The sequence below is a fragment of the Lepidochelys olivacea genome (assembly GCF_965140295.1).
Source record: "Lepidochelys olivacea isolate rLepOli2 genome assembly, chromosome: 22".
Classification (NCBI taxonomy): Eukaryota; Metazoa; Chordata; order Testudines; family Cheloniidae; genus Lepidochelys; species Lepidochelys olivacea.
Window position 1 is genome coordinate 16,715,679 of NC_140432.1, and position 11,046 is coordinate 16,726,724.

Below are 11,046 nucleotides of genomic sequence, written 5' to 3' on the forward strand. Positions count from 1 at the left end.
AGCTTCTGGTCCATCTGAGGTCAGGCTATAAAGACTGGATTGGAGGCAAGATTCATTGCTGGACAAAATTTCCTTTCTCCACGTACCAAGAATCAGTGGAGAGTGGTGTAAGATAAACAGGCAAAGACAAAAATCCAGGACTGTCATAATGTATGCCATTAAACCTGAGAAATACTATAACCAGGGATTAATTAGGATTTTATATCCTTTAAACCCAAACTTTTCCTGTCACGCCCCCCTGACCCCCGCACCAGTAATGGAATCTGCCTGCGCCGCCCCTTCCATTACTGCACAGTTGGTTCAGCAGAGGAGTGTGGGCTGAAGGCAGAGCTGGGGGTAGAACTGGGGATGGGGGAGGAGCTGGCCTTGGGGTGGAGAGGGTGTGAGGGCAGAGCTGGGCTGGGGCCAAAGCGGAGCCGTCGCTGTTGCTGGATCTGGGCTGCGGGTGGAGCGGAGCTGTGGCTGGAGCTGGCCTGGTGGCAGAGAGGGAATGAGGGCAGAGCTAGGCTAGGGGCGGAGTAAGGGGCAGAGTGGAGCTGGAAATAGAAAGAAGTGGCAGAAAATAGAAAGAAGAATGCAGACACAAACCAAACAAACCGATAAAAAGTGACAGCCACGCTTCCCCCACTCCTTTTCCCCTACAAGTTTTCTACTTTCTCGAGCTATGGAAACTACTCACACTGTGTTAACAGTTCTTTCCACAGAACATGTCTACTTGAAACAACGCGGCCTTGGACAGTCTCAATATGTAAACAAGTCCAACTCAAAAAAAGTTTGCTACATTTATGTCAAGAAGAAACTTGTTGCACATTGGAAAGTACTTCTCAAAGTTCATGGTAGTAGCATGTTAGTCTACTACAGTTGTTTTGCTGGTGATCTTTTTGTTCCATTGTCACAGCAGTTCTTCTCTAATATCGGTCACCCTGTGCAGAGCAGGAGAAATTCCATGTCTTCTTTTTGGTACAGTTCACGTTAAATCTCTTTTCCAGCTCATGATTTCAGGTTGATCAAACAGCAGTAAGAATTTAGACAAGTGATCTGATGTGTGTTTAAAACCAGTTCTTTGTAACTTTATGCTGTTAGCTCTCGCCTATTAAATGCCCATGTATTGTAAGGTGTCCTGCTTCCCTCAGTATATGTCAACATCTCTTAGAACCATATTTCTTCTAGTGGTGTCCAAAATGTGTAGGAAGAGTAGGCAAGGTACAAAGACCCCAAACTACCACTTCTGTGCTTGTCTGAGTCACCTTGTGTGCAAACAGAACTGTGTTCTGGTAGTTGTCTATGGAAGAGGATTGAGATCATGTGGCCTCTTAGGCTACTTCTAGGCACTGAATACCTGGGGGTTCCAGCCCCTACTCTTGTTAAGATAACAGCAATCCTAATTCATGCACTCAGCTCTTCATGATCTTATCACAGATGTATCAGATACTTAACAGATACAGCATACTCCATACATAGGTCTTAAAACATTTCACAGAGAAAGGGGAGGAGTTTCAATATCATTATCCCATATCACAGGTAGAAAACTAAGGCACAGAGAAGGGAGGTGGCTTGCCTTGGATCACACCGTTGATGGGAGAACTAGAAATAGAACCAATGCATCTTGGTGCCCAGTGTTCTTCCCTCTCCATCCTGTTGTGCTGCTTCATTGTTGTTCATCCACTCCTTTCAAACTGTCATGTACTGAGCAGGGCCCTCAGTGAAGGCCACAGGGAGGCAAAACCGGCAAGCACTGCATCTGCAGGCAGTTCTTGATACACTTATGCACTAGGGCAACTACCTTTACTATTGTTTTCAAAAATGCCTGTTCAGTGGTGTTTGTGAAAGGGCCTGTTAATGACCAGCAGGCCATGAAACAAACAAAGGTGGCATTTCCTTTGGCCTCATCTATCAGCTTTTTCAGTCTGTTGTCTGTATCCTAATTAAAGGAACTTTACTTTCTGAACAGCAGAGGGAGCATTCAGAGGAGATATTTAAAACAACCATTTAAGGCGGTATTTAAAATAGGAATATTTAACACAAGAACCTGGGGTAACCCTGTGAAATTAGTAGACAACAGGTATGATTAAACAAGAGGCAGTACTTTTTCACATAATGCACAGCTAGCTTGTGAAACTCATTGCCAGGGGAAGTTGTGAAGGGCAAAAGTATAACGGGGTTCAAAAAAGAATTAGATACGTTTATGGAGGATAAGTACATTAATGGCTGGTAGCCAAGATGGCTAGGGATGCAGCCCCATGCTCTGTGTATCCCTAAATCTCTAACTGTCAGAAGCTGGGTCTGGATGACAGGATGGATCACTTGATAATTTCCCTGTTCTGTTCATTCCCTCAGAAGCATTTGGCACTGGCCACTGTCAGAAGACAAGGTATTGTGCTAAATAGACCATTGTTCTGACCCAGTATGGTCATTCTTATGTTATTGCTACAAACAATATTCGTAAGAAGTCAAAGGCAACCTGGTTTTGCCCAGGTAAGAGCTGCGTATCTAGGTCTGAGAAAGCACCTAGTTGCACAAAGCTGGTCAGAATGAGTTAACCATTGTTCAGATTGGGATACTGTGCACAGAAACTCTGTGTTGAAAATGCTTTTTTTTGCAGCCGGTTCCAAGGCTGCATCTCTGCACTGGACGAGTGAGCGAGCTGTCAGTGTCCTCTTGCTGGGTCTCCTCCCTGCAGCCTATCTGTATCCTGGACCTGCCATGGACTATTCACTGGCTGCAGCCCTCACACTCCACAGTCACTGGTAAGCGTAGGTATAAAAAAGTCTGGTAGATGTCTCACCAGGACCAGCCAGAGCTACTCTTTGGGCTTATAGTCCTGGATGCAAAGGAGCTGAGCAGCAAATCTATGTGAATCAGAAAGTTCACATTGGAACACCTGGTAAAACTCAAGAGCAAAACTCTTATTCCTTGTGTTATTGTTACTGGCATCTTAGCATGTTATAGCCTTGACCAGATTAACACCTGGTACCTTCTTTGTCATTTTGCCTCTTCATTTAGAAGGCAGAGTAGATACTCCTATTAGGAGAGCATTCTTTCACTCTGTCTCCTGGGTTTATCTCCTTATCCATATCTCATACTTTGTAGACAGTAGGAAAATTTACCTAAGGGGGACTATTGGTTGTCTTTGGCTAGTAGATTATATATGGCCTTCAGATCTGACTGTTTCAGAGCATACCCCTAAAGCAGAATCAGGACAGATCTGTGCTTAACTAAGACCTCCAAGGGAAACTCAGGATTTTATTGGTAGCTCTTTTTCCTCAAAGGCAGTACAGAGTCTGGGCATCAGCTTAGCATTAGAGGGCACTGTATTACTGGAGATGCCATCTTTAGGGTGAGACAAAAATCAGTCTTGACTATACATGCTTGTTAATCCCCTGGCATTTTTGCGAGAGTCAGGATGTTGGTCCTGAATCCTGGCCAGATATCTTTTTGGGTAACTCCACTTTACCTCCCTAAATTCCTTTTTCAGTTTCAGTTGGGTACAGTATTTTTCACTTCCTGTGGCTGTATAGCTGTTAAACTGCTGTAAGTTTTCGACCAGAGGATGTTGCATCCATGAGGGTGTGTTTATCTGTTACCTTTCTAAGTCTACGTAGCCCCCATCATTCTAGTAACTGAGCATTTTCCAAGTACTTTAAAATGGAAATAGCATCATTCTTACTTTTCAGCCTGTAGGACAAATGGTTTGACACTTTTATCAGATTAGTATTTGTATGTGCGAGTGCATGACTCACTGAAGGGAAGCTAGTCAAATAAATGTTTTTGACATTTAATTCTGATTGTGCTGAGGCTTGTGGTTTCTGTCTGATGTAAGAATTCTAGGTCAAGCTCCTGTGAAAGTTCTGTTTTCTGCACTCACCAGCCTCTCCTGACTGGCAGGCAAGTAGTTGTCCTTGGAGGTCTCTTAGGTTGCTTTAGCAAGGCCAATGGAAGGCTTTGACTGTCAGGACATATTCTGAACTGGACTCTATATTCAGTGAAGAGCCATTGCAGAGAACAGAGCACTGGAATCATGTAGACAGAGACCTGCCGCAATGTTTTGTACTAGGTGAAATGCTATACGGGTCTTTGGCTTCATTATTAGATATGAGTTGCAATAATCCAGCCTGGAGATCATGTATGTGTGGATCACTGTGGCCAAGTCTTTGTTTGACAGGAAGGGGCGCTGTCTTCTAATCCGCCACAGATGGAATTGTTGTATGCCATGTTGTTGTAGCTATGTGGGTCCCAGGGTATTGGAGAGACAAGGTGGGTGAGGGATTATCTTTTATTGGACCAACTTGTGTTGGTGAGAGAGACATGCTTTCGAGCTACACAGTTAGCTGTGATACTCTAGTACTTTTCCCAGACCTGAAGAAAAGCTCTGTGGTAGCTCAAAAGCTTGTCTCTCTTGCCAACACAAGTTGGTCCAATAAAAGATATTCCCTCACCCACCTTATCTCCGATGGAAGTGGACATTTTCTGCCATAGTTATTTGGGCATCCAAAAGCACTGAGGAGCCCAAAAGTATCCTAAGACAATCTGAGGACAGTTGCCCTCAATAGTGGGGGAATATTCTAATAGAGACAAGTACTTTAGCATACTTCCCTCTTCCTACCAGCCTCGGTCTCACTTGGGTTCAGCTTTAGCCAGTTACTCTTCATCTAGGTGCTGATTTCAACCAAGTATTGAATAAGCTTGGAGACGTTACTGTTTGCATTCGACATAAAGGGGATATAGAGATGGCTGTTTCTGTACTGCTGACATTTCAGCCCAAGTTGTCTCACCAACTCTTTTAACAGCTTCGTATTGATATGATTGATAAAGGAATGGGGAGAAGATCAAGCCTTGTGGAACTCTCCAGGTGAAGGTTTTTGGGGGTAGAGGAACAGTGTCCCATAATAATCCTCTGGGTTTGGTTTGAGAGGAAGAATCTGAGCTGTCCTAGGAGTGTCTGTTCCCACTACAGCTTCTTGGAGATGGGACAGGAATCTTTTGTGATGAGCCGGTATTAGATACCCGAGACCGGTCCCTCAGCATTATGGATATACTTCCCTTGTCCACAACCAGGTAATCTTCCAGTGCAAAAAGTCCTCTCTCTTCACCAGGTCCTGGCTAAGAGGGATCAAGGATACTGGCATGTGACAGATAACACTGGAGACTGTCTGACTAGCTACTAGATTAGTTTGCTTAGGCGAAGGGGGCTCAGACACCGTGAAGTCTTTGGTGTCAAGCAGTGGTTTATTCTAGTGTTGGTTGGCATATTGCCTGGGTTAGGGTGCATATTAGATTTTCCTAATCAAAGGAGGTATTGACAATCTGATAGTAGGGATCTCGGATGTTCCCATGTCTCTTCCTATCCAGGAAGGACAGGAGTTGGAGTCACAGGGGGCGGTGACCTGATTTTCAGAACTTCCGTGAAGCTCTGTGGAAGAAGGGTGTGTGTATCTGGTCCTGCTCTTGACCTTGTTGCTCACCCACGTGGTCTTCCTGGATGAGGTTGATCTTCTCTGTAAAATAAGGTAATCCCTAGCATGAAGAGGTTCTGTGCTTGGAAGGAACAGTCTGGGTTTATGGTATGGGAAAGTTTTATACAGGATGGCTTTGCTTCCTCTGCAGCAAAGGAGAGGTGGGCTCTTTGCCTCCTGTACAGTAGTGGCATAGATTTGTAGACATTCCTTTTGTCTTCCTTTTTCAGGCTGCATGTTCCACCACCAGTGTTTGTTTTCTTATCTTTTACTCTTCAAGTTGCAGGTTGTATGAGTGTCATAGTGGTCTGCAGGGGGGCTGGAGAGATGGCTATCATGCTACAGTGTTCTATGGCAGCAGCAAGGAGTGGCTGGAGTGTCTTGCTAATTCTTGTACTACTTGGCCTCTTGGTTGGATAGAGTTTTCTAAGTTTTAGAATTTAGCAGGATCCCAAGAATTTTCAGGCCTGGGGTTTGGTTGTGGTGGTTTCTTGCCTTGTAATAGAGAGCTTTTTTCCCTACCTGGAGGTCAGACATGAGAGTGTGTGTGTGTGTGTGTCATACTCATTTCATGGTGTGGCTGTGTACGCATGCATCCAGAAATTACCTATAGTGGAAAGTTTGAATAGGAGACATTGGGTAATTGTTTTAGTGACATGATCATCCGTATAAATGTTGAAATCTGTCAAGATGATGAGTCTTCTGACTTTCATCACCAGGTCAGACTGCATTTCTTTCTGCTCCTCTGGGAAGACTTTTCTATCTGGTGGCTTATAGATGAGTAGGATGCCCAGATGAGTATAGTCTCTCTCCTTGCAGATTAAGCGGACTTTAGCTCAAGAGAGCTTCTCCTACTTTTTAGCCAGGAGGGGAGTAGATTGGCTACTTCACCTCCAGATTTGTGCTCTGTCATGCTGTGTTGGAGAGAGGAGCAAAGAGTCAAGGGAAGATGACACTGAAACTGCAGTATCAGTCTGCCAGGGTTCTGTGATGTAGTTCAGGCTTGGCAGCTCATCAGTGAGAAGACGATGGAGAGTGAAGGACTTATTGAGCATTCATCTTGAACTTACGGGGCTGAGGTCCTGAAGTTTGTAGGTTTGTGTTTTGTTTGGCCCATGTGAAATATCTGTTTGCTGACTGCAACCGATTGACTGTAGTTCTTTAGTCATCTTTCCCATACACTGGAATTTCCTCTGTTCACTTCTTCCTGTTGGGGAGTTCCACAGGTGTGTGGTAGGCCTAATTGACAGTGTTGCCATTCTTATGGTGTACCAGATGTCTAGAAAGTGGCAGACTGCTCAACTACCCAGGCGAGTGAGGTAATAATATCTTTTATGGGACTGACACAGTTGCAACAACATGGCATACAACTCCCCAAGGGTCAGAGTTAAGGTGAATTGTTAGATATAGCTTGTATATCGGTAGGAAAAACACTTCGGGATTCTCTGGGATGAAAGGTGCTCCCTAAATATAAGAGAAATGTCCTGAGAGGTCTCAGTCTTGTTCCTTCATAGCTGTGCCAGACCGCTGTGATTTGCTGAATGGCAGAAGCTCCCCCTGCAGCTGTGAAATCTGGGTCCTGCCTATTTGCTGCTCCTCTGAAACATCATCACTGTTAGGAATTCTTTCGCTAAATACAATTATAGGGCCGAGGGAAGTGTTGAAATGAAACCAGACTTAAGATTTCCTACAGAGGTGTCTGCATCCTGTGTGTGTGAGCCTTTCACTGTCACAGTGGTGGTTCCTGTTTTAGGGGATATTACATATGACATGGCATGGTTTGTAGCAGGATACTGAGTTGTACTGTCTGGGCTTCCTTGTGAGTAAAAATATTTGCAAATGCTGACATTTCTTCCATGACTACCTTGTGGTGATTCTGCAAAGAGTAGGATAGTAAATTCTAAACTGGATGTCCACAATAAAAAAAACCCTTTTTTGTGCAGACAATTAGGGGCTTTCCCCAGCAAAAAAACGAGAGCCAACTTGTTCAGTTTCACTTATCTATTGCTCCAGGATAAACACTCTTTGTCTTGGCTTTTCTGTTATGACTCATGGAGAAAGGCCAGAAAATGAAACCCTCCCCCTGCACATGGGGGTTCATAGTTTGAAAATGTTTCTCTGATAGTAAGAAACTCTCCACTTCCAAAGCAAAGGTTACAGGGGCTTAAGCTGTTTAGAGGTCTGTAGGGGAGCTGAACTTTCAGTTACTAAGATGGCTAAAAACAGCTGGCTTGTTGCGCTAGTGACCAGTGTGTGTCAGTCATGCCATTCCTCTGTTTCTCCTGTCATGTTTTTCCTGTGATGGATAGAGGTAGGAATGTGAAAGATCCCTGTGCACCCTTGTAGGGTGTTCTCCTCATCCCCTACTGGGGGGCTGGGATTTTATTACATTTGGAGCCATTGCTTTGGACTTGAAGTGCATCATTGCTGCTGGGACAATTTAAAAAGGGAAGGCTCTTTAAGCTACTGTAATCCCAGTGACAAACCAGAGAGCCCATACTAATGGCTGATCTGAAACTCCAGCATTTGCAGACTTTTCCTCTGGTTTTTCTCCTTTGCTCTCACTTGGCACTTTGGGGGGCGTGCTAAAATCCTGCGTCATGGCTCTGCACTGCACCTCCATACATTCAGACCTTCAGGTATAAATCTCTACTCAGCAAGTATTGTCATAAACCACATGCAAAACACACACTCCTGACAGGCCAACCATGATGATTGATGAAGTGAGTGTCAGTACAAAATCTGACTTTATTTGCACAAGAAACCTGAAGTCACTTAGATCTTAGACCAAGCTTCTTTGGCGTGTAATATTTATAGGCTGACTTTGCCATTCAAAGTAAAAACAGTCAAAGGCTAAGTTATCTAAGGTGCGGTCATAAGGGCTGCCTGTGGATACATATTTGCTCTCCTTGTGTTTTATGGGGCTTTATACAGAACAGCCAGGGGTGCAGATAGGAACCAATCAGACCCCCCCACCACCACCCTGTTCCACTACCTGGTGGCAGTACATAGCTCTAGCAGTTTGAGAGTTGTCACCCCTTGCACTTCCTCTGATTCTTTCTGTGGCTTGTAGCTTCCTGACTTCCCCACCTCCTCTTCTGTGTGAATTATAGTCCTCTCACTGCCTTTTGGTGACCCGGGGCTATCAAAATGCCCATCTAGGTAAAACAGGTATTTCTTCCCCGCCTCGCAGTGACAGCTGCTTTAGCACAATGAATCCTGCTAGATCTTCTGCACTGTTACTGTTCCTTAGTTTGGGAGTGAAATTTACTCATTAATGGGATAGCTCTTAGCTGTGTGTTTCCTAGATACTGTTAAAAGGGTTAGTAGCCAAGTTTTATTTGGCTCCGTAATCACTAGTCAGCACAAACTGTTCTGTGAGCGCCTACAGCTGCCTGCTGAGTAGGAATTGGGTCATTTTCTCCAGCAAAAGCCTCTGAGTAGTGGAGGCACATGGCTCAGTTTAGGCAGATGATGTGGAAACTGAGACATGTGAGTGTTACAAGGGCATTTGTTTCAGGGAAAGTCCCCATAGATGGTGGCCAGGAAAGCCAGCCAGATTTGATTAGGGACTGCTCTGATCTCTTTTCAGCATGTTTCTTTCTTTCTTTCTTTGTAGGGGTCTTGGGCAGGTTATAACTGACTATGTCCATGGGGAGCCATCTATTAAACTGGCCAATACAGGTCTGTATGTACTCTCAGCTGTGACCTTTGCAGGCCTCTGCTACTTCAACTATCACGATGTGGGTATCTGCAAGGCTGTGGCTATGCTGTGGAGCCTCTGAGATGCAACCGAACTGCTGGCAAAACATCATTGTTCACTGCTGCCTCTGCTTCATCATATTGTTACTAAATCATTCAAGGAGAGAAAAACAGTAATTAAGAATCCATAATGCATGGGTAGAAATCTACAATTTGAGCTGGCTCCGTATTGCAAAAGCCAATATCCGTAGCAAAAAAATGGGCTAGAAGTGGGGCTCTGCCAGAAGAGAGGAGTTAGGCTGATGTGAACTGGATTCAGACAAGAGTAAATTAATGTAGCTACAGTGTAATTGGGGTTGAATTAGTAGAGTTATTGTATCAGGAACAGTCTTGGATGGCTGCAACCCATTTTCCCTTTCCGTGGCTGCATTGTTTTGATCGCTGCAGTGTAATTACTGTTTAATTGCCCATTTTGTAAAATGAATTTGGCTGTGGGAAGATTCAGCCATTGTTTCCAGTGTTCCAATTAGTGAAGTGTACACAAGGTGCCTCACATAATGTTCTGAGTGGGCCCTGAGAGTCAGTTTGAAAAAGGGAAGACTTTTTGTTAATCTATACAATAAAGAATTTACAAATGTTGGGTGTGTGTGTGATTCTGACAGTCATTTTTATCTGCTATAAACAGTTAAAATCTTCTCACCACTCTGTCTTGAAGAAGGTATTATTTTAGGAAGAAATCATTGTTTATGCAATGTTTTGAATAGATCCAGTGCTGAGTGTTGTTACTGAGACTGTCCTCTGTTTATGAACCATTCTAAACACAGAAGGAAAGAATGTTTCAATGCAGCTTAATTTCCAGGACTTATGAGCTGCATGTGGTTTACCAGTGCAAATGGAAATTGTCTGTTTCTGTCAGCAGCATTCTCTCTCATGGAGAAAATATAACCCACCCACCCACTTTTCCTGAGTACTGCCTGTGTGATTCCACAGGGGAGAGACAGTCTTGAAGTCAAATGGCAAAACCCAAAACCCTCAACCTATGTGAAGAGGGGCCATATTCTGCCACCTTGCGTGGATTTTAAACTCTCTGCAACATCATACTTATTTCTGTTTGTTAATAAATAGGAAAGAGAGTGATCTCTGATTTACATGCTCATTGTGACTGTGTAGAGGTTTCCAAAGCCCAGGTTAATGGAGGGTAGGGGGGACTTATATGGGATTTTTCAAGCAAGAAAATTGCCTACATTTATTTTTACTGTCAGTCTCGTTAACTAATAATTGGAAATATGAAGTTGTTTCATGTTACCCAAGATGGTTTTAAATTTTTAATTCCTTTCTTGACTACTAAGATTTACACATAAGGTCTAAATCTCATTTGTTTTAGAATCTACTCAGCATTTTAGGGCAGCGTCAGTATCACAGCTGTCTTTGGGATAAGAATTCAAATATGGGTGTTCTTGTGTGAAATCATCACTGCAGCTGGCTGCCTGTCAGTATAATGGCTTCCTGCTTGGGAGGATGCAATAGCCATAGAAATGAGTCATCTGTAGTTATTTATGGGATCTTTGCCAACTGTCCAGCATAATAAATGTTTGAATGATAATGGGCCCCAACTGAGTTCTTGGGCTGGTGTGAAAGATAGTGGTGAGAGCCTGCTCTTAATTGATTCACAGTTACTGTCCCCCATACGTGTAGTTGGACTTCTATATTTGGGGTGCAGCTCTCATGGCTCGGCAAATTCCATGCCTGCAGTTTAGAGGGCAACTCCTCCACTCTCAGATACAAATTTCTAGCCTTTTATAAAGTGGCTATTGTCACTAAGGGCTTGTCTACACTGGCAATTTACAGCGCTGCAACTTTCTCGCTTGGGGTGCAAAAAAACCCACACCCC

The 11,046-nt window shown here is 43.9% G+C and overlaps 1 protein-coding gene across 1 annotated transcript in view; it reads left to right on the forward strand.

Moving 5' to 3' along the window:
• BCO2 (beta-carotene oxygenase 2) overlaps positions 1 to 11,046 on the forward strand; it is a 79,484-nt gene that overhangs the window by 3,381 nt on the left and 65,057 nt on the right. The gene's annotated exons all lie outside the window — the stretch shown is intronic.